The sequence below is a fragment of the Meleagris gallopavo genome, chromosome 12, assembly GCF_000146605.3.
Source record: "Meleagris gallopavo isolate NT-WF06-2002-E0010 breed Aviagen turkey brand Nicholas breeding stock chromosome 12, Turkey_5.1, whole genome shotgun sequence".
Taxonomy (NCBI): Eukaryota; Metazoa; Chordata; class Aves; order Galliformes; family Phasianidae; genus Meleagris; species Meleagris gallopavo.
In genome coordinates this window covers 1,273,600-1,297,267 of record NC_015022.2, presented here as the reverse complement: position 1 = coordinate 1,297,267, position 23,668 = coordinate 1,273,600, and the positions used below count along the sequence as shown (strand labels likewise).

The 23,668-nt window shown below is 46.8% G+C and overlaps 1 protein-coding gene across 1 annotated transcript in view; it reads left to right on the top strand.

The window, feature by feature from the left end:
- Positions 1-23,668, top strand: part of HCN4 (hyperpolarization activated cyclic nucleotide gated potassium channel 4) — a 99,661-nt gene that overhangs the window by 37,696 nt on the left and 38,297 nt on the right. The window lies entirely within an intron of this gene.

Genomic DNA, 23,668 nt, shown 5'->3' with positions numbered 1-23,668 from the left:
GATCTATCCTGCAGTCAGGGGCTTGACTGCAGTGTTGGGAGACTTGGGCCTGGTGTGCCTGTGTGTTATAAACTTCATGGTCTGGTGGTTACCAAGTGCATAAGCAGAGGTGCACGATGCAGCCTGGATCTGGAGCTGTACTGCTAAAATTAGAGCAAGCCTGGGTACTTCTGTCACACCTTGGTCCTAGTCATGGGAACAGTCCAAAAATGGCCTAAGAGAAGATTACAAGATCACATGTGATCCCTGGAGCAGCTAGAGAACTGCTATGCTGGAAGAGGGGCTACTGGACAGCCTGAGCTCTCAGTACAGCAGCAAAAAAAGCCCAGAATCCTGCAGAATGCAGTATGTGATAACTGCACACACCCTACTTCACACTGGCTGGCTTGGGGCAGCCCAAGGGAGCTCTTGTCATCTTGGCCTTTGAAGCACTCCAGCAGCTCTTCACAGAGTGGCTGGGCAGGTTTGTGGTTCTTGGCATGTGAAAATGGGGGCACGCTGTGGCTCACGGACACAGAGAGCTGTTGTCTTTGAGAAGCTGGTCCAAGAAAGCCAGCTCTGAATATCAGCATCTTACAAACCTCATCCCAAGGTCACCCAGCAGAAATAATGAAAGCAGAATAATGCCATGTAACCCACATACCCAATCAAAATGCAGTGCAGATTGTGAGTGTAAAACAAAATTCCCTTTAGGTTTTCATGGGCAGAATTGATTGAATTTTTTTTTTTTATTACGAGCATTTTGCTGAGTTTTCCCTATTTTATGCACAACATCTACCCCAGTGTTTGGTGCCAGGAGGCTGTAGCCTATGTTTAAGATCAAGCTATTGTGACTCATGAACAAGGGACGTTTATTGGGATACCAGTAAAGTCCTGCTCCTATAAATTGGTTTCCACATAGCACATAAGCAGTGCTCGCCAAAACATCTTGATCTCAGAATCTCTGTGAGAAATTATGGTGAGAAGGTAAGAAAATAGATGGTTTTCAAATAAATCACAATGATAAGAGATTATCATAAGTGATGGGATTTTTTAAGATTTGTGTTGGATAAAAAAGAAGTTACAGTTTTTAATTTCAGTGTCTGTGAAGAAAAGGACAATTTATTGATTTTTCAAACTCTTACTTCAAGGTAAACATGGAAACCTTCCTGATTGCTGTCATTTTCTTCACTTGAGTGTCCACATTATACAGAAGTTTCAGAATAGAGGAAATGCATCTTCTCAGGTCTGCTATTGGCTACAGATTGCATCATCTGAAAGATGACATTGCTTTCAGGAAGATTCAGAGATATTCCAAAAACAGATCCAAAGTCTCGAGAGGTTATGTGGAAGAACAAGGAGAGAGCTTCCAAAGAGTGTGAGAATATGGCTCTCAATTGATTTTCATTTTCATTTGAACAACTAATTCCCCTCGGTTCTTCTGACCTATTTGTAGCCCTCCTTCAATTAAATTAAATTAACATGGCTAGTGGCCTGGGGGATGTAACGTTAGTCCAAATCCATAACTAGCTCCTGAGAGGGGAGGAGCTGGGCGAAATGATTGTACTCAAGCAGCACAGCGGGGTCCCATTCCATGAGCAGTTCAAAATAGCTTAGCAGATTTTTCATCGATATGATTTGCAATTCTGTCGCGTTAAATAGCAAGGCAGGCCCATGAGAGTAACTCATTAAAACCTCTGACCACCCTTGAGTAAAGTCAGACTCAGCAAACACGGGGAATGAGGCAGGGAGAGAGAGAACGGGCTGGGTTTCTTCCTTACTTTGCATTACCTAATTTCTGAAGGCAGCATTATTAAGCATTTGTCTTAATGTCATTGCAGGAGCTTATTAGAATCATAATGCCTGTTGTGGTAATTTGCATTCTCTCTGCACAGTGACCCAAAACTGGAGCATCTTTTCCTTTTAGAAAAAATCCCGGCTGCACTGCAATCAATAGCAAAAAAGTAACGCTGACATATTAGAAGGAGGCTGCTCAGGATTTTACCCCGGCCTTTTCCATCAAGCTGTTTTCTCCTGTGCAGAATGTCATTGTGAAGAGAGGACAGATGACCGAAGTAGGCAGGTGTTCCTTACTTCTGTACAGACACTGCATCTACCACTACCTCTGGGCAGGTAGTGACCCACCCCTGCCCTGTGTCACCTCTCAAGAGAAAGATACGTCAAAAAAATTTTTTTTGGCAGAGTTTGTCTTCAACAGGAGGCTCTGCTGCTGTAACACAAATTAAGCTTTCCACCTGTGCAATGGGAGTGCACAGTTACAAAGACAGTATCATAAAAAATCGCTTATAATGAATTACAAGGAGCAAGGCAAATATTTGAATAGCTGCACAGCTACAAAGGGTGCCATAAAAAGGAAAAAGCCTTTTCTATTTTTTGCAGTCACCTTCTGGCAGTGCTTAATGCGTCTCCTGTCAACAGGATGGTATGATACGGGGAATAGATGGCTGGAGGGGCCGGGAGTAGGGCGCAGAGCCATTTGTCTCTAGGTCAGTAGTTCAGATCCTGCTCGCAGCAAGTGAAAGCCATTTGCCATCTCCTGGCTGTGTTGTCTCTGATGTGTTCCTTGTAGACAGGTACCTGCATGACAGAATGAGCTGGGGCTGGCCGTGGTAAGCCTCAGGCTCCCCTTTGTAGCAGCAGTGGGGTTTCAGTTCCCCTGCACACCTGAAGTCCCTTTGGATCATGGCATAGGGCATATTACAAGAGGGTCGTGCTGGCGCCCAGCCTCTTGTTCCATGTGTCACAGGGCTGTCAATCTGCTCTTTTACACTGCCCTGAAATTATAAAGGCTTTCAAAAGAGAAAGGCTGAGCTCCTAATGATCCCTAATCACTGTGATAGCCGGTTTTCCTCCAGCCTTTCATTTTCCTCTTCCCTCCAGCTCCTCCTGTCCTACTCCTTCACTGGACGCTGTGTAAGTTGCCTTTCTCTCAGAGAGCTCACGTCCCACATCTCTCTGCCAGCACCAGCTGCCCGCAGCTCGACTCCCATATCTTGCAAGCTGCCTGCTGTTCTGCTTCAGGCCATTGTTTTTGGAGAGGACTTTCTGGCAGGCCTTGTTATTGCTGTTGTGTCACAGTGACAGAGGGTCCTCAAAGGAGTCTGGTGTGAGGAGGTTCCTCCTGCAAGCAATGCCATTGTCTAAGAGTTATTGCAGAGGCTCTGTGTTGATAGGATGTGCCCCTCAACATAGTGATGCAGCCTGCCACAGTGTATATGTGATGCATCGCTACATACTGCTGGCATTAGGAACAACCAGTGCAGCTTTTGGAACAGGAGGGAGATTCCTGTTAATATTTGGGTTGCTGATTCACTGCCAAATCTGTTTTCACATTAGCTGTATGGGAATAATGTTCTGACAGACTCATATGGTACTTTAAGGCCAGCATGTCTGAGGCACGTTAGCCTTGGCGAGTGGGAGCAAATTAATTGCTCCTCTCATTGCAGCTTCTTCCAGGAAGACACTATTGATTGCATTCATATCCAATGAAAAACTGTAATGAGGTAGCTAAAGAGAACAGCACTGCCTCACCTCACTTTTCTTATTTAGGAAGACAGGGTTGGAAGGGACTGTGCCACATCCATGTGTCACGTGAATCAAGCAGGAGCTTAACTGTGGAAAAAAAAGGAAAGGAAAAAGAAAAAAGAAGAAAAAAGGGAAGGACAAAAGGGTGTTGGGATGTGTAAGGAGGAGCCTGGCTGCATGGGGTTGCTTTTTACCACAAGAGACAAATATCAGCACATCTTGTTGTCTGTAGGCATTTACTGCACCCTGTGGCAAGCGCTGTCCTGTTGCGGGGCTCCAGGAAGGCCAGGAAGGCTCAGTCTCTCTTGCAGACCAAGCTCACCTGGGCAGAGTGCAGTGTTTGGACCTGTGGCCCTAGAACCATCACTAGATAATGCTGTGAGCTGAGGAATTCATCTGCCTTGTTGAGCAAACAAGGTAGCCAAAGGCAAACTCTTACTTGTAGGAGATGCTGTGCACGGAGGAAAAGGGATAGAGCGATGTCAGCTGTGCAGAAGAGGCAGGCCCCATCCTGCCTGAGGTGTGCACAAAGGTTCACCAGCTGCGAGGGCCTGACCTGGGCCACGCTGGCTGCAGGAAGAGGGAACGTTCCTCCACAGGGCAGCAAACCCGAGGCCAAGCTTTGGCTCCGAGCATTCTCACTTCCACGCCAGGGAAAAAAGTTGCCAGCCATAGTTCAAGACTGCAGTACACCGTGTCCATCTACCATCAATATTTCCCTCTAAACCATCTCCCCCAGTACAACATCCAGATATTTCTTGAGCGCCTCCAGGATTGGTGACTCCATCATCTCTCTGGGCAGCCTGTCCTAGCGCCTGACCACTCATTCAGAGAAGTATTTCCTAATGTCCAACCTGAATCTCCTGTGGCACAACTTGAGGCCATTCCCACTCATCCTATCTCTTGTTACGTGGGAGCAGAGGCCAAGCCCAGCTCACCACAACCTCCAGTCAGGGAGTTGCAGAGGGCAGTAAGGTCTGTCCTGAGCCTCCTCTTCTCCACACCAACCCATCCCAGCTCCCTCAGCAGCTCCCCATAGCACTGGTGCTCCAGACCCCTCACAGCTCTGCTGCCCATCTCTGGACACGCTGCAGGGCCCCAGTGTCTTTCTGGCAGTGAGGGGCCCAACTCTGAACACAGCACTCCAGGTGCAGCCTCACCAGAGCTGAGCACAGAGGGATGATCACTTCCCTGCTCCTGCCGGCTGCACTATTGCTGACACAAGCCAGGATGTCACTGGCCTTCTTGGCCAAATGGGCACACTGCTGGCTTGTGTTCAGCCAGCATGGACCAATATTCCCAGGTCCATTTCCTCTACACAGTTTTCCAGACACTCTGCCCCAAGCCTGTAGTTGGGCACACAGGATTAATGTGGCCAAAGTGCAGGACCCAGCACTTAGTCTTGTTGAACTTCATCCCACTGCCCTCAGCTCAGTGATCACAGCCTGTCCAGATCCCTCTGTAGGACCTTCCTGTCCCCACTTCCTCCCAATTTGGTGTCCCCTGCAAACTTACTGGGATGCACTTAATGCCCTTGTCCAGGTCATCAGTAAAGATATTGAACAGGACAGGCCCCACTACCGACCTCTGGGGAACACTATTCATGCTAATACAATGCAAAACAGCCTTAACTTTCTGTGCTAGTTTGAGGTGAAAGGAGGAAAAGATCTTTCTGGGGAAGGACAAGCTTCACTCCTTCATACACAGAGAAGTACGAAGGTTTAATGGGCAAGAGCCTTATTGATGAAGTTATTTTCTGAGCACCGCTGTGAAAAGAGCTGTTTTCAAGACAGTTTCAGGACATGCAATTATCCAGTTTGCCAGCTTAATGCATTCAACTTAACCTCATTTTTATGAAACAGAAATCAATGTAGTAACTTTTTCAGAGCAGAGGGATGACATTTTATTCTTGCTTTTCCCACAAGGATGCATATTTTTAAGCTTCCTCTTCTTTAACTCCTCCCTCTCCCAGTTTTGATTAAACAGGAACACCCCAAGGGCTAGAGGAAAGGATGAGGCATTTTCCATGTTCCCAATCAGAATGGAAGATGTTTATGCAATCTTTTTGCAATGCATGGCAAAATTCTCCTTGTCTTTATGGAAAAGAACTCAGAACTGCATCTACGACCTCAGTACAAGAACCTTTTTTCATTCCGATGCCGTGTCACCAGGCAAGAATTCCAATATGATGTTGATGATGCTGATCTTCACCCCCAAGGTTCATTCCAGGGAACGAGTGTCCCTCATTCTCTGCCCTTCCTGCCTCGGTCACTTTGTCCTTCACAGTTAGGGATATTTTGGTAATGGTCTCTCCCTTTGTTTCTTCTCCCCTTCCTGAGCAGGAATTCCTTCAGAACAACAGCAGCAGGAGCTGTGCACTGGATAATGTCTCTCCAGAAGCTCTTCAACAAGAGTGCGCACAGAATTGGAGAGAGTAGTGTTAATTGCCCTCCTTGTGATAAATATGCCACTCTCAAGTACTTCTACCCCTAGCACTTCCCGAAGTGTCTTGCACCACACGCAGGGTATTTTAGTCAAGGAACAAATGTAAAACTGGGCACTGTTCCTGCTCTTTTGTAGAAACAGAGCCCTTATGTGGTACATAGATATCTTTACATTTTGTGGCTTTTCATCATACTATGCTATGCTTAATAGCATTTCTCTTGAATTGTTGACTTGAGATAGATGAGAAGAGGATGGTATCATGCTTACTTTGGATCTTTGGTCCCTGAGAGGCACGAGAGAAGGAGAAAATTCATTAATGCATTTCTCAGGTTTGGATTTGAATCAAGAAGAGAAGATGATGGTCTTCAGAGTATGCAATTGGACTTGGAATCGGAGACAACAAGCCGGAGGGGAAATACTGAGGTCGGGGCCAAGACCTGAAGGTGACTGAGGACAAATTGGAAAAGAAGTGCTTGGTGCAGTACTGTGTGCAGCAGGCTCAGGAAGGGGAAGAGTTAGGATCCACAGAACACTGCCCAGTGCTGAGGTGGTGCACAGACCCTGCTCCAAGAGTCTGCCAATGTGGAGGGTTGCATGGGGAAACCTGCAGCAGGTGAACATGGAGAGAACCTCTGCGTGCTGGCAGTGACGAACAGTCAGACAAGCAGCAGCAGTGCCTCCTTGTAAACACTGGGAAGAAACTGTGAGGATAATGTCTCTTAAAGCAGCTGACAGGCCTGCTCTTCCTCAAGTCCCTGGAGGGGGTGGAAAACAGTTAAGACGCAGCAGCTGTGTTTGTTGTGTTCCTTTTTTTCTTCTCATTTATATATTTTTTTCACCCAGCAAACTACCGGGTGTTAATTCCTCTTGATTTGCTGCATCTCAGTGCAGCCCAATTTGGAGAGGCTGTCCCTCAAATAGGGTTGATTAGACTCCTCTCCAATATGCATCACCCAAACACTAATTCCACTTTATCCCATCAGTGTGTCTGGCTTTTCTGATGCTACAAAGAATTGAGCTGGAATTGTCTAGTTAATTATATAAATTGCATGCAGCCAAAGTCCAGAGGTGTCTGTCAGGGCCCAGCAGTGACCACCAATGAAAGACCTTACGCAGAGAAGCAATTTCTAGTCATTGTCTCACCACCACAAATGAAAGCAAGTGAGAGAGAGGAAAAAAAAAGTGTGATTCAGGTTAATTGTACTTTCCCCAGCAGGCTTTCCCTCTCCCCACAGGCTTGGCCTGTGCATGAGCCTTGCTCCTCTGCATTCCAAACACTTCCACGAAGATCTGCTGCCTGCCAGTATGTGCAGGCATCTTACCAGCTGGCTTTTTCAGCTGATAAATCATCCCAACCTTGTAGGTACGACAGAAGATGAATAAGAACTTTCTCCTTTAGCTCTCTGCCCTCCAGATCTGAAGACACATTTGTGTTTTGTCTTGAGAGTGAGGCAGACCCAGTCAAACTCTGGAACGGGAAAGAAAAATGGAGGAAGGAAGAGAGCAGAATGAGGAAGAAATGAACGATGGCGAAAGCCTGCTGCATCATCACGTCTGTCCTGGCACTCAGCTATCTGATCTTCAGAGGCTGTTGTAAGATATGTTTTAAATGCCTCTAGTAGCAAGACACTGTCACTTCTCCTGGGAAGTTCATCTTGCAGCACTGCCTTATACACCGTGAATGAGATTATTTCCAAATACGGGAGACTGCCTTGCTTAGCCAGGCGCTGACTGCTTTAGTCCACAGAGAGCGTGTGTGCTGAAGAGTGGAGAGCTGGCCTGTGCTGTTTCCAGGTGGAGGAGATTGGCTTCTCCAGCACAGAAGGCAAAAGGAAGGGTCTCTCATATCCACTGTGAGGAAGGGGGCTGAGTGTAGCAGGTTGTAGCTCCATCCTGCTTTGCTGCCTTGCACAGAGCTTCCCATGGCTGCATGCAGGTAGAAGCAGTGCAGCTATGCGTCGGGAGAACTCGAAGAATCCTTTCTGGAGCTCCTCTCCTGACCCTTGGCAATGATGCTGCTGGAGGCAGGATACACATGACGCTGCTGCTTCTCTTATTCAGATTTTTGCCCCTCTCCTTACCCTCTTCAAGGTCATTTCAGCAGTTGGCAGGGAAGGAATAGTGCAGTCCATTTTAGGAAGATGGAAAAAACCCTTCGGTTTGTATCCTGGCTCACTGTGAATGCTGGGAATGCAGACAATGAGGGATGGAGCCAGGCTGGAACATGTTCCTCTCTGGCCTTTACCCTTTCCATCCTCCCTGCCTTCCTGAGGCAGAGCATGCTGTGAGCTTCTGCAGGAGATGCTTTCTTTAAAAGGAACTTTTATCGCAAAGCACTTGCCCCTTATCTGCAGACTTCAGATGGGGACGTGCTGCTCAAAGTGCTGATTGGAGACATACAGCAGCTGGCAGCAGCTTTCCTTCTGCTGCTGAAGGGAGGTAGCTCCCTGGACCTTGCTCCCAGCCTGGCTGCAGCAGCGCAGCCGCCTCGCCAGCCATGCACAGTCACAGGAGAGGCAAGCCTCCCCCTACACTCAACAGCATTGCAGAAAAATAAGCACACATCTGCTGGCTTTGCTCAGTAGCACTACAGAAGGGGTATTTCACATGTCAGAGCTGATCATACCCTCACCAAGTGTCTGTATGCTTTGGTGAGGCTTGCACAGTCCCTTTGGAAGCTTGTAGTGTTCCATCACCCCCGCTCTAACTTGCCCCTGGGTGCCAGAAGTGCAGTTCAGCAAGCTCCTGAGGGTGGAAGTGTAGGGCTGCTCTGCCATTTCCTTGCCTGAGAAATGATGCCCAGCCTGAGCTGCAGGATGTGCTGCTTTTTTCTGCCTCGTTCATTTTCCCTTCCTACCTCGACAGCCTGCAGATGGAGGGCAAGTGGCCTCAGAGCCCAGCGTTTGAACCTGATGAACTAATGGGATGAGGGAAGGAGTTGTAGCCAGTGCTACAATCAGCCATTTGAGTGAAGCAAATCTTTGATTCGCTAGCAATTCTTGGAGTAATTTGGAGGAAAAGATGCCTGCTTCCCTCCTTCCCAGGGAAGAAGTGAGCTAGAGGACACCATTCGAGATCTTGCTGTACTGTCTTAGGTGGGCAGAAATTGTTCTTGGGAGAGGCCTCTCAGATGGAACAGGATGTTTGCATGTGATTGAAGTGGAAAGATGGGACAGAGGATATTTTAATTCCCAACAGGACTAGGCCCCACACAGTGGCTTCTTGTTCCCATCACTTATTTGTGGATGGTCAGTCTGACAGCTAACAACCAGCTTATTGCCTCTGGGACTGGCAGTTCAGCACACTGTGGGCTGCTTTCTGGAGCTGGAAGGTGGCAATGTTGTACCAATGAGCCAGCTTAATTGACAGCTGGCCCAGAAAAGGAGATATGCTGATGGATAGGAGGCAGCTGCTAACTCCAGATGCCGGTGCTGGCATCAGAAAAGAGGCAGGAGAATGGACCAGGAGCATGCCAGTGGTGGGGAAAGGAGTCTGGGACATAGCAATGTGAGGGGCACTGACAGCTTCTCTGCTTCCTATTGGGAAGACCTGAAGTCTCCCACTTAGGGTTTTCCCTAATTATGTTCTACCCCTCACCCTCAACGCTTTCCTCCTCAGTTCTCTTTTCACATCCAGCAGGTCTGAAGAAGAACCCATTACCAAATGCTTTCTCATCAGTCTCACCAGGTATGTTTACATCCTCCATGAGGATGCAGATGAGAGAGGGGATCCCTAATGAAATTCTAATGTTCAGATCGTTTCTGCTGGGGAGAGTTAAGAAGCTCAGGCTCAAATACCAATCACTTGCTAAAAATTTGGATGCAAATGTAATCCTTTTGGAGGATGAGGTGCTTGGATTTTTAGGGAGTTCTGAAATATGATGATGCTGCAAACCCACCAGATGTTCTTTTAAGTTTAGAGAAAGAAGATAAAACCTCTTGTCTTACGAGATTTCAGCTATGTCAGGGACAGAACTGGGAAATCAGATCCCATAGTTTTGAATTCATACTAAACCCTAAACTAATGGAGCAGGCTCATATCTGGGTTCTCCCACTCCAGCTTTGAACTCTGAGGAGGCCCAAGTTTGGTCCTCTGCCTTTGCTTCATCCCATGCTGTTTTACCTCATCTTTTTGAGGCTTCAAAGCAGCCTTTCTTACCACATACTGCTCTAGCAGTACTCCTTGGCTGCAGCTTAACTCCACATTTGCTTTGTGGAGGAAGAGTACCATAAACACAAGAAAGTAAGTAATAGTGTTTTTTAAAACAAAGAAGAACTTAGTTGTAGTGCTAAAGCTTACTGAATTCAGTACTTTTGACATTGTTTGGGAAGAATGTGCCTGCTGCCCTGATCCCATATGTTACAGCTGCTCCTGCTATCTACATCCTCTGCCTGACACACTTGTGTCCTGATTCACATTTCTGGCTTTGCCAGAGCTTCATGGGGTCAGAGATCCAGCTTCATTTATAATCACTGCTGACAATAATAACTCTGCCTTAGGTTAGAAGTGCTCGTGTAAAGACACTCGTTACATCGAATGCAAAGCACTGAAGCACAGCACTGGTCCCATTCCCATCCCTTCTTACAGCAGCATGGCTCTCCAGGGCAGAAGTCCAGTCCTGTGTTGAAGTTTTACTACTCTGTTACCACGCAGGAATGGCAATTCCCAGCCTTTCTGCATTCCTGCAGTCACTTCAATAGGAGTCTGAGCAACATTTTGAGTCCCAGCTTGTCTAGTGCCTGCACTGCCATGTGAGCGTGCATCCAGACACGGGCCACACCTCCATCTTCTTCCAAGGCAGATGGCCTGAGTATTTTCAGCCCTCATCCATGTGGTCTGGAGGGATGAGCAGGACAGAGGCTAACACCATCCAGATGCAGATCCCTGGAGATACTCAGCCCTCCTAACTTCACCACTGATGCTTTGAACCCGTGCTACATCTGCAGCCCCCATTCCTCTGCATACCTAGCGCTTGCTTGGAGCCCATTCTCACTTTGCACTGCAGGCATAGCCTCTGTGGACATAGCCTTAGCTGGTGTAGCACAGCCAGTGTAGACACAGCCCCTGTAAAGCCCAAACAGCCACACAGGTAAAGCAGATTGTACCCCCGACTAAATTTGTCTGAATAAATATTCAGTGCTATTGACAGGGGAGGCTCGGGTGCGGCAGCATGCAGTGAGCTGCTAGGGGATTGTAAAGAATGATCAATGCTGTCATTTTTATGTACTTCATTTCCCCTGGTGATTTCTCAGTGCTGCCACCATCATCTCTTCTGCTCATTTCTTCTTACGCTGATGGGGGTGAATTTTCCTACTGCTGCACTGGGGGCTTTCACAGCAACGAGGTGTCATTAAATCAGACAAGGCAGCAGAAGATGAAGAACGATCCAGACTATAGAGGGCAAGGCAGGAGAGGTCGAATTGAGCAAGTTGTGAAGTGAATTCCCAAAGGACTCACTTTTTTTCCAAACTAAGCAAGAAACCAAGCAGAGTGAGGAGGAGAGTATGAATGCTAAGGCAGCTCCATCCCTGTTGCATAGTATTTCTGCTTTGTAGAAGATGATTCTTCTGTGTAATTTCTTACTGGCTGGTTTTCTGCTGGAGGTGACCAAAAAGCAGAACAGGGTGGAGGTAAGCATTAAAAATGGATGTAAATCACCATCATAGGATAACTGGGGATAAGAATATCCCAGTTTTAGACACTTGGACTACCTCTGCACTGTAGGAGTAAAGGGAATTCAGAGAAGGCTGATGAGAATGATTGAGAACAACTTGGAATAGATCAGAAGTTTGAAATTATTTCCTTTAAGGGGAAGAGATGAAAAGTAAAAGCCTGTAAAGCAGTCGGTGGGCTGAAAAAAGATGAGGGCCATATATATGCCTGCTGTACACAACAAGGATGTGGAGCAGCCAATGAAATTGAAAAGGCAGAAAATCCTGAATGAATTCAAGGAAATACTCTTTCAGACAGCACGCATTCAGACATTGGAGCTTCTTCCACAGACAACATAATTCAAGGGCAGCTTGGGTGTCTATGTGAGCTATACGAATAACAGTTAAAAGGTAGGCAAGAGCTTCAGAAGGTTAAAAAACACTCCTGCTTCCAAGTTTAAATCAATCTCTCACTATTACACATTCAGGTGAAGCCTTCCAAGGAAATTGGTTATCTTCCCTCTGCCTGATGTTTCCTCTGCCGTCTTGTGAACTGATTCTGGTTGGTGCCAAGGAGTGCTCGCTGGAGCACTTGGAATCAACATCAGTTGTGGTTTGACCTTGTTCTGTTCATGTGGTTTCAAGTGAACCTAGTGGGATTATTCTTTGTGTGAAGGAAGCCAGGCCCACTGGCCAGGAGAGGGATGAATCAGGGAAGGGAGGTGGGGCATCTCCCCATCGGGACAAAAAGGAGAATTTGAGTAGATGTAGCAGCAGGGCCATTTCTGAAGGAAATTAGCAACACGTGGGCCAGAGCAGGTAGCTTTGTACCAGTAATTCTATCGTGGAGTGTGCCTTTTGGAGAGAAATACCAATGAAATACTTTCTGCTCACATGATACAACATGAAGAAGAGGTTAATTAGGACTTTGCTATTTGTGTGAGCCCCCTGCAGTGCCATAGTGGTATCTGCTCCATTCCAGCAGTGACAGACAGGGGCCTAATACCAGATATCTCCTCAGGGAGAAGGGATAAAAACCTGCATATTGAAGGGTGCAGCCTTTTAAAAGCTGTTGCCAGTATTCAGGTGCCAAAGCTGGAAGGTTTACCTCTAGGACAGAAACGCCCTGTGCAGTGTGCTGCGTTGTGAGCTGGGTGGTGTAGCTCCAGAGCTCAGACCCAGAACGCAGGGACAGCAGCACAGTCTTATAACACCATATATTTCACTTGAATGTACAACACCCCTGTCAAACTGTTATTATTACTAGTCTTGGTATGATACTATTAGCATGATATTACTGTGATCCTAAAAGAGCTGTGCAGATCTCCTCCTTGTCCCTGGCTGCAGCTCTGGTATTTTTGCCTTGATACCTGTCATCAGGCACCATTTCCTGGTGCATTCCTAATTAAAATGGCAGCCCTTAGGGACCGTGTTCCTGCCCAGCATGTGTTAATGAAGGGTTAGGAACATTTTAGGTAGTGTTTAAGTACAGCTTTTAAGCATCTTTATTCTGACTTAAAGAACTTTGTTCTATAATCATCCAAAGTATCTATATATAACCACAGCAGGATGCTGTCATATTTTCATGAATATAATCTACTGCTTGTTGGTTAAAGAAAAAAAAAACCATCAGCTATCTCCGCTCCAAATCCACAAAGCAAGCGACAAAATGCACCCAGCCACTTCCCCCTTTTCCCCCTCCTCCACGGAGCAGCACAGCCTGCTTGCACCTGAGATGGTGGCAGCACTGCCTCCTGCAGCTCCTCTTCCTCGAGCTTCCAACACCTCAGCCCCTGCTCTGGGAAGCTTGCAGAAGGGCACAGGTTTTCTTCAGTGTAGCACCCAAGGAGTTCTTTTCACTGCACTGTTCTTTTAAGAGATGTCTTCTCGAAGGTGCACGTTGCAGTACTGAAAAGGTTATACTGCTATTATTATTCTAACAGAGTGGGAGGGCATTTGTCTCTCCTGCTACTCGTCTTGGGCAGGATGCAATGTGTGCACTGTGTGCAAATAAACTCCCATCGGTCTGTGCACTGAAGTCTCTTGGCTCTCAGCCTGCAAACTGCTGAGGTCCCCCAAAAGATGATTCAGATCCTTGTTGGAAGTGTTCAGACCAGCCTTCGTCAAAGCGATTTAGAAATAAAACCGATCCCAACAAAACAATTTAAATATGTGTTGCTGACAGCCACGCTCCAGCCTATCCAGCAGGCTTGCACCCCTCTGCTCTCCCTCGGAATGCTGCTGCAGTCAGAGTGTTTTTTCACTGCCGTGTCAGCTGCACCCCTTTTCACCTGCTGCCTGTGAAACATTGCTAGCAAGAAAAGGAAGTGGCTCAATGGAGGCTGCAGGCAAACTCTCAGCCATCTGAAAACCACTGTGCTGAGCATCCTGAGCCTGTGAACTCTGCTCTCTGTTCACATCTCGTGTCACTGAGTTTACAGCACGAGGAGCTTCCAGTGTCTGCTCGCACTCTGTGCCCGTGGTGCAGGAAACTATTTCAGGCTGCAGGGCCGCCAGGCTGCTGCTTTCACGGGTGTTGCAGTCCCTAACAGCATAGAAAAGGCAGAGGTGGTGGAAGTTGGGTTTGGTTGCTGAGGTTGTAATCAAATCAAACGGGAGGATTGAGTTAGGTGGAAGGCGCTCCACCTCCTTGCAGGATGGGAGCTGGCCTGGCAGGCAGAGCTGGGCTATGAGCAGCAGTAGATTACATTTCTGTGCATTAATACAGTCAAACGGAACACAACAGCAGCCTCAGCGGGCAGATGCAGCAATTTGAAATTTACATTATCTGCTCTCTTTAAAAATGGGAGGAGAGAAGCTTGCCATCATTCCATCGACAGAAAGCCGGATCCTCTAAACAAATGCCAGCTGCAGAGCTAGGAGAGATCAGGATGTCAATACGTGGAGCTGCAACCTGAGCTCTGTCTTCCATAGGGTCCCACAGCGAGTCCTGCTGGGGAGCCATGGGCTGCAGCACCCAGGGAGAACCTGCACAAGTTCTGTGATTCTTCAGAGAGTTTGCGCTTACTGCACAGGACCTGGGGGGGTCTTTTATATCCCAGCTGCCAATCGTAGGAATCTGTCAGTTGTGGGAATACAAGAAAAATTGTTCAGAGCAGAAGCTGTGGAGCAAGATAAACAGCAGTCAGTGTGTTAAATGACAATTTTGTTGTGTTTTTTTAATTCTATTCTGAATCTTAGACTAAAAACCTTCAAATGTGATGGAAACGAAGGTCACTGCTAATACGTTTTGTGACAGCTTACTCTAAGAATATGAACTGTGCTTGTTTTACAGGCAATCTGAATTTTGAGAAGGTGATTTTCTTTGTCATTTGAAGGATCTCTTGATCTGATTTTCTTTCTTCCATGTTCTCCTGTGTGTTTATGGTTACAAATGCTGTTGACAGTCCTTAGTGCTCTGGGCTGGGCTCCTTCCTGTCTGTAAATGGAGAAGGAGAGGCACTGTGACAGACCAGTTCATTTTTGCTCTCGTGTTCTTAATAGCAATGAAATGCTTTGGAGGGAACGTGTGATGAATTCTAAAACACCAGCTCTACAATAATCTGCTCACAGGTAGATTTATTCCTCACTTTTTTTTTTTTTTTTTTAAGCCTTGAAGAGTATAAACCATTTTTTTAAAGTTATTATTATTCAGCCATTTATTTATTTAGGCATGTATGTAATATCCTGCCAAGTTCCTGGCCTCAAGCATTCCTGCAGCAATGTATTCCACGCTGTTTGGGGGAAAAAAGGGCATTTTCTCTCGTCAGTTTCTTCAGTTTCATGCAGATTTTAGTTTCCTGGCTGAAAATAGCCCCATGCTCTGAGGGGAGGAGTGTTGCTGACCTAGGTAATAGCAGAATGTGGTCAATATTCCCATCATTATTTTGTCTCATTACTTGTCCATGTTAGCTGGTTTAATTGGCTGTGTGCCTGGTAGCTCAATGGACTCAAGGGGTGTCTTCCCACTTAGCTCAATGAATTTTTGATCAGGCCACAAATGAGGTCCTTCCGACAGAGCCTGCAGCCTGGGCTCACCTCTGTCATCTGAGTCACCCATCGATCACCTCCTCTGCTGCTCAGCAGCCCTTTCCAGCGCTGAATGCCTCCACTTGCTGAAGGATCACACTCCGAGCAGTCTCCGAACTCGCAGTGCTCATCCTTGATGCTGCTCTCAGGCCATGCCAGGCTTTGCCCCATTTTCAGACCAGCCGTGTCTCTTGTCTTCTTCTCAGGTATGTATTTATGCTTCCCTTTCCCTCAGCCTTCCCAGATATTCCTTTCCCTTGGTGTATCTATCTATAGCTACCAAGCTAGACGGACCTTTTGGATGATGACTGTGATCATTTTTAACTTCAGAAAAGCCCGTGACCTATTTCCAAAAGTGATTCATTGCTAGCCTCTCAGAAGAATTACTATTCCCAAAGATGCAGATAAGAGCCATGAGAGATTTAAAAAAATGCCTAGGCAGGTAAGATATCTAATTCCCACAGAGAGCTAGACACCTAACCTACTTACAGCTCTGGGGCTTGATTTTTTTTTTTCCTTTTTTCCAAACACATTCAACTATATCAAGAGATATATGAATGCTGTTGAAAACATGAGCTGTAGGCATCTGAGAACGTAGCCCTGCTGAAAAGCAAAGGGGCACAAACCCCAAAGTCATAGAATCATAGAATCATGAAATCACTCAGGTTGAAAAAGACCTTAAAGATCATCGAGTCCAACAGTCATAGAGGTTCTGGTCCCAGTCCTCACATTGCACTCGGGAACGTGTTCTCTGAGATCTGAATCATAGAATAGGCTGGAAAAGACCTCTAAGATCATCTAGTCCAACTGTCAGCCTGTGCTCACCATGCCCACTGACCACATCCCTCAGTGCCACATCTCCACAGTTCCTGAACACCCCCAGGGACGGTGACTGCACCACTTCCCTGGGCAGCCTGTGCCACTGCAGTACCACTCTTCATGAGCAGAAATTTTTCCTCATATCCAATGAGAACCTCCCTAGACACAACTCGAGGCCGTTACTTCTTGTCCCTTCACGCTGGAGGCTCCATTCCTTCCATCCTTCCTTCATGCTACCTGACATCCATTGCAGGCTTACAACCCAGCTCAGTGCGGGCAGAATCCAGTTCTAAATGTTTTTATCCTAGAGGTTTAAAGAAAGCCACACAGGAAAGACAGTCGTTTGAGTTGCGCTAGAAAATATTTTTAAAAGTCTGTGTCATGTTGCCGTGGTGACAAAAGTTCTTAAAAGGATGAAGATTAAAGTCGAGGCTGAGAATGGTGGCATGGGGAGGAAAGGGGGGCTGTTGTCACGACAGCATGCACTCTGAGGGTGCAGGAGGCAACACACACGGTGGTGGCAGGCTCTTTGGAGTTTATATATATCTGTAAACAGCTGCCATTTATGCCAGCTTTCTCAGTGCTAATTAGTCCTGCTATTTCACCTTTCTCTGCTGTAAATATTTTCCAGTAGACAAAAGTCTCGGAGGAGAAAAGGCTTGGATTTAATTTTGGCTTGGGCTTTCTGCTGCTCCTTGAATATGGCCCTGTATCTCATAACTGGAGAAGCACTGCCAGTAGCCAGAAGCAAGCTGCCTGGGAGGAATTAAATTACCTGGGGAGCAGGTAGAGGCTTGCAGATGTGCATCATGCTCTTGTAGAGCCTTAGCAGCATCTTGTAGAGCCTTACCAGCTGCTCAGAGGCCACTTGTCCCTTCTCCTGCTTTTGTGCTGCTGGAGCAGCACAAAAAGTTTGAGAGCAACTCCTTGGCTCTGCTTAGAGGCCACAATCCATGAACAGTAGTTAGAACAACCAGCGTCCTCAGGTTTGGTCCAAAACTTCATTTGAAGATTCTCATGCAAGTGGCTTTTTGCTTTTATGTGCCTAATTTTGCCCATCTAGAATAATGGAGATAACACATACACTGGAGAGACTGAAGCATACTAGGTTAATGTCAGCTGGGCGCCTTGAGACCTTCAAATGAAAACTACCTCAGCAGCACAAAGGATTATTATTTAAAGTGTAAAATCGACTTGGATATCGCCCCTAACACCTGGCACTCAGTGCACTCCCCTCAAACTCGCTGCTGTTCAGGCAGCCCTGCGACAGGCACCCTTCTGAGCATTAAACCTAGTGAATTATGGGCCCAGTTATCCTCTCACACTGACTCAAGGCAGCATCAGCATCTCCACTGACATTGCTTATGTCATTTGGTGCAGAGCAAGCATAAAGAGAGAATCAACCTCAAACTCTTGCCTTCATCTAAAACTTGATCTTCTGGCTATAGTTTTCCCTGCTGGCACAGCAAAAAGCAGGCAAAACCAAATCCCTCACCACCTCAAACTGTCAGGCACATCCCTGAGTCTGCACGCTGTTTGCAGATGTAGCTGTGCACCACAGATGATTTCCCATCTCCAGTCCATCTGCTCTGTGCTGCCTGGTGCTTTCTGCCTTGTCCCAATGCAATCTGGATCCTGAAGCTCTTTCCTTCCCATGCTGTTGTGCTCTTATGCCAAACACAGTGTGATCTGCACAGCCCAAAGCAGTCTGACCCAAAGGTGATCCTTTGTATGGGACTTCTGCTTCTCAGTATGCTCTGATGTTGTAAATAAGGCCAATTGCATTCCCTTACTGAATTTCCTCTTCTTTCCAGGCCCACTTTTAGCAGTCAGCAGTCCAGTCTGTGCAACAGTTGCCTCAGAAATTCAAGGGTTGTCTTTATATAGCACAAACAGCATTTCTTTTATTCATCACTCAGAACAAAACGTATGGCCTGTCAAGTTACTCAAGACAGCAAGCCTTTTGCATTAAAATTAGCTTATGTTCTGGCACAGCTTAAATGTGGCATCACTGGAAGAGCAAAATAGTTGGAGAGGGATAGGAAAGAGCAAGTAAAAGGGTCGATGATGCATTTCTTCTCATCAGAAGCTGAGGTCTTTTGTGTTCTTTTGCTGAAAGATAGTGTTTCCCAATGGTGGTATTTACACAACAGGCTGAATTTCTTGAGGAGCTGCTCTCTCTCTCAGCTCTGGTTTCTTGCATGTCTTTAGCAGTATCAGCAGTAGCAGAATCAGGGTTTTGGCCCTGCGTGTGCCCATGGCTTCTGTGCTTCAGTGCTCCAATATGTGCGGTGCCATGTGTGCCCCCTGCAAGTTGTTTGGCTCTCTCCTTCCTCCAGCTCTCCAGGGTGGATCTGCATATCCAGCTCCCCGAAACCTCCTCAGAGCCTCTACGAGGAAAATACATCTTCACCTCTGTTACATACAAAAGTCAAGCACAGGAAAGAAGAATAAAAGACATCTCAACTTGCTTCCGTAGAGTCCACAAGGGGTCTTCTTAAGTATGAGTGGAAATGCATGTTTTCTCATGACAGAACAACCTTAACTCTGCCCCCTATCTCAGAATAATACAGATGATATTGTTTGGGCTCTCTTTTGAGATTTTTTAAGTTCTTTTGATTTTTAAGCCATAAATTAAGTGTAGGTTCTTTGCTTTCCATGAAGCTGGAGCAGTGTCACAGGTACTCGATTACCCACAGGGGATTTATCACAGTTTGCATTGTCTGTGGTGTGGCTGCAGACACCAGAACTTGGGACCAGCAGGCTTTCTTAGTTTGGATGCAGTGCTACAGAAATCCTGCTATATTGCCTGTAGAGGTAGTGAAGGGTAACAAGCAGTTTCACTGCTCTCCTGTGGCGCAGAATCTGTTTGTAAGCCTGGTGGATGCAAGGCAGCTCTGTGCAGAGCCAGCATTCAGCTGAGTGACGGTGCCTGCTGCTAGCTGTGTCTGGCAGGGTGTCTAGCTCCAGCTCAGCCACGCTGGCTCTGAACAGAATCACTGCTACACCTCTGTATGGCAGTCCCCAGGCCCACAGGAAAACCCTTTTGTTTCACACACAGCATCTACAGTACGTGCAGAGCCAACAGGGACCTGCAGCTGCAGACCTGAAACAGACACGCTGATGCAGTGTTGCTTTCAGGGAACTAAGAAACCCTATTGACTATTGGTTTGGACAGCCATAGTGAGTTATATGCCAACATGCAACGATCAAATGTACAACTTTGTCTTGACTCAAAGCCCTTGTTTCACTGCTAGAGCCAGATTCCCATCTCTCCGAGGTGTCTTTGATTTCTTCCAGCTCAAACGTTCAGGACAGAGGAATACTATTGCGTTACGGAGCCAAGTGAGGAATGCTGCACAGTTATTTGGGGCTGACAGGATTTCAGATTCATACTCTTAGGATGCTGATAGTTTGCTTGTACAGTATAAGCTGGATCTTCATGATGGAGTCTAGAGATGATTTTGTTGAGGAAAGTTTTGGTCCTTCCACTTTCCCCAAGCTGTGCTTTTAGCAAGTGCTGCAAGGAGCCCTTTGGCCAGAGGCACAAAGCCGCCTTTATAGCAGGGATTCTGTTTGTTTTGGATAACTAAGTAACAAAACTATTGGCTCTATCAGAAAAAGCCCTTGGAAGCAGGTGCTTCTAAGCTTGAATCCGTGCTTCCTCCTCCTTCTCCTCCTCCTCACCCCCTTTTTCCAAATCACAAACAGAAAGCTGGAAAGCACCAGCAGTTCCAGGGAAGGAGGTGTGATGCTCTGGGACCCAGCTGGGGTTATGATATGACAGGACAATAAAGCCCTGAGTGTTAATGAGGAAAAGCAGAGAAGTACCAATTACTACTCATGTTCCTTTGCTTCTGGTTCAACCATTCTAGAATGTTTCTCCCATCTCTCCCTGGTGAGCTGCAGATTGCTTATAGACTGCACTGCAGCCCTGGCTGAGACCCTCTGCAGCACACTTCTGGATTTAGTATTCCCTGCTGTATGGGGATCTATTTACAGCAGGAACTTCTCAGTGGAAAGTGTTCATTCTACCCCTGCATAGTTATTCCTATGTGATGCAGGACGGGTGCTTCCTATTTTTCTCTTGCAGGTGAATGCAAATCTATTTCAAGGAGTAGGAATGAGCTGGTAGCTCCTGTGACTGACATTTGAAATGGGATTTGTGTCACCCGTGTTCAGACCTTTACAGCTGGAGTTTGCTAGCTAGCTCACTTTGCAGGTAGCAGAGAGAAGCAGGACTTCTGAGGTGCACTGCTTCCCCTGCTCAGGTACACAAGTGCTGCAAACCAGGTGTCTTGCCTTCAGGAGGTGTGTTTCAATCTCCAGTCCCACAGTAGGTGAGCTAAATTCACCCTTTAGTGCTCGAGAGGAGGCAGCAGGACCTCATGGCAGAAGCAAAGCACCTTCGTTGATGCAGTAGAATAAAGGCTTGCTGCCCTAGCCTGACCAGAATAGATCCCAAGCATAGAATAAGCTCCATTTCCATCTATGTTTCCTCTATAGCATCCATTTCCTCAAGGTCTTCACTACTTATAATATATTAAAGGGAGAAAGGCACTTCCTAAACCTGATAGGGTCTCTCCTTGTCCCTGGCTGGAGTTCCCTGGGCTATGGGAGGGCTGGAACCCATTGAAAACCGTGCATAGATGGAAGAGGAGAAGTCGCTGGCACAGTAAAACCCTGATAATGCATAAAAAAGGTGGGTGATCCATCTGCAAACTGCTGCTCTGGCTTCATTAAAAGCCTAGCCCGTGGCTGTCACTCAAATAGGCTGGATTCACCTTGGGTTACCTAAATGAGAATGATTGTTTCTGTGATTGGGGAAAAAAAAAGGTGAAGCCAGTAGAAATTATTTTTTTATGAATTATGTGTTCAGCTTTCATACTGACCTATTGAGTCAGCATTGAGAGTCGGATTTCTTAGAACAGCCTTTCATGCTGGATTTTGGATATTTTCTTCTTTTCAGCTCAGAAATATCATTAGAATGGCCTTTCTCATGCTAAGGGACACTGTGGACTCCAGCTGCACCTTGGATGCAGTGGAAATAATGGGGTTTAGAAGCTGTTATCCACAGCATTCCTCTCATTCTGGTTCCCAGCATTCTTCTGTGGCTCCCTCCTGGTCAGGATTGAGCACGTCAGCTTCTAGTGCATATAACTTCATGGCATCTTGATTAGGTAGAGAAGTGTTAATGTCTGGCGTGGAAACAAGCATTGAAATTGGACAGCTAGCTCTGACAACAGAGTGATGAGCCAATTTACGGAGCTAAACTGATAAACATTATTCCTTCATAACTCCAGCTTTGTGCCTTTTTAGCTGCTTGAACTGATTCACTGTGGGAGCAGAGGCCAGTCCCTGATATCGGCAGGAGCGGCAGGTATATGCTGCTGGGAGAGGCTGCAAAGACCACTCCTTCAGGAGCAGCAAGCAGTTACATGACCTAGCCATGCAGGCACGTAGCATGGCCATGCCTGTGGCCAGATCACCCGCCTTAGATACTTCCCTGATGCACAGACAGCCTCTTGGTAATCACTTTCCCCTGCAGAGGTGATTCTCAGCGGCTGAGCCACCCACTGAAGGTGGCCACCTTTCTGCACAGGGGCTCTGGAGTTGTTCAGCTCTCAGGAAGTGCTGGCACACTTCTCCCTGCAGTCTTGGTCACCAGTTTGGGTAAGGATGGGAATGTGGCAGTGGGGTTGGGCTATGCAGCCTTATCTGATTTGCAGTAGTCGTGTTTACTCCCCACGTTCCTCCGCTTTTTGTTTCCTTCTATTAAATCCAACTAAGACACCGTGTCACCAGATTGCAGGCTAAGATGCAAAGCAGCCAGGCTGCATGTGCTTTCAAACCATGGGGAGGTCTCTGAAGATGACACAGCTGACAGCCGTGATTCTGTCTGCTTCATTCACACACAGCTGTCCACATTTTTCATTCCTCCAGCAGCAGCAGCAGCATTAGTATGTGAGGGGAGCAGTGATTACCATTTCTCCAGGCAAAGCTCTAGGGCAGGAATCCATGGAGTGTGGCTGTCAGGCCTTCATCCTTCCTTGATTTGCCACGTGGGAGAGAATGTGAGGTGTGTTGGGGTCTCTGTTTTCAGGATGAGGTTGAAGTGAGAACATTTGCCTCGTGGTGGGTGACCAAGCTGTCTTCTTTATGTGTCCCTGCAATCCATTTTCACTGGAGAGGCTGCTCTCTCCTGTAGAGGCATGCATTAATCATCAGATTCTGCAGCTCAGAGCAGCTACACTGAGTCCATGGCTGTGTTGATCTGCCCTGGATGCTGCAAATGTGGCGAAGCCTGTCCTGCATTGAGTTTTTGTCAGGAACCTCAAGGCTGCATCCAGATGCTCCCTTCATCAACTGTGTTAATGGGAAGAGGGACCGAAAGTGGCCTCTGTGCTGAGTCACATAGGGAGACCATGCTCTCCAGAACCAAGCTCTCCTTCTCACTGTGGCATATTGGAAGGTAAGAGAAGCCAAACCTGGGCAGATATGTAGCTTAGAACAGATCTCACTGGCATGCTCAGAGCGTCTAGCTGTCATCACAAAGCTGGGCATAAAGGAGCCAAGCACTTACAATGTCTCCACAGTACACATCCCCCAAAATAGTAATCCATCAAGTAATTCCTGACTGCAAATGTGACTTCAGTGATGGAACACCCAGTTTCCACAGTGTGTCCTGCTTATGACTATCACTATGGACAAGAGGGCTGTAAACAGCCTTGGCATTAGAGAGCTGGCTGCAGAGCTCTGGTTGCCATTCCCTTTTTCCAGGTTTCTGAGTGTCCTTGCTAAGAGCTGCCTAATAGCTCTGGCATTTTTTCTTTTTCTTACGCTTCATGTAAGCACCATTTCCTTTCCTTCATGTCAGACTGGAAGTGATGCAGCAGCCGGTACAAAAAAAATTGCATCGCAACCTCTTCTAGAAGCCTCTGCCGAGTTGAGGGCCATTCTTTCTTACATTTAATGCTTCCAGAGACTGCATCCAACATCTAGTGAAAAGCTAACTTCTGCCATTGGTCAGTGCATCACATGTATTCAGCAGGAGCAGAAATCAAAGAAGGTCACTGCGGTTAAAAAGATGTAATGATGGAGTTTATTTCTGAGGCGTGGCTGATGTTCTGGAAATATTTGCAACCAATATCTTCTGTAAGAGGAGTTACGGAGCCTTCAATGTAAATTGAAGGCAGAAA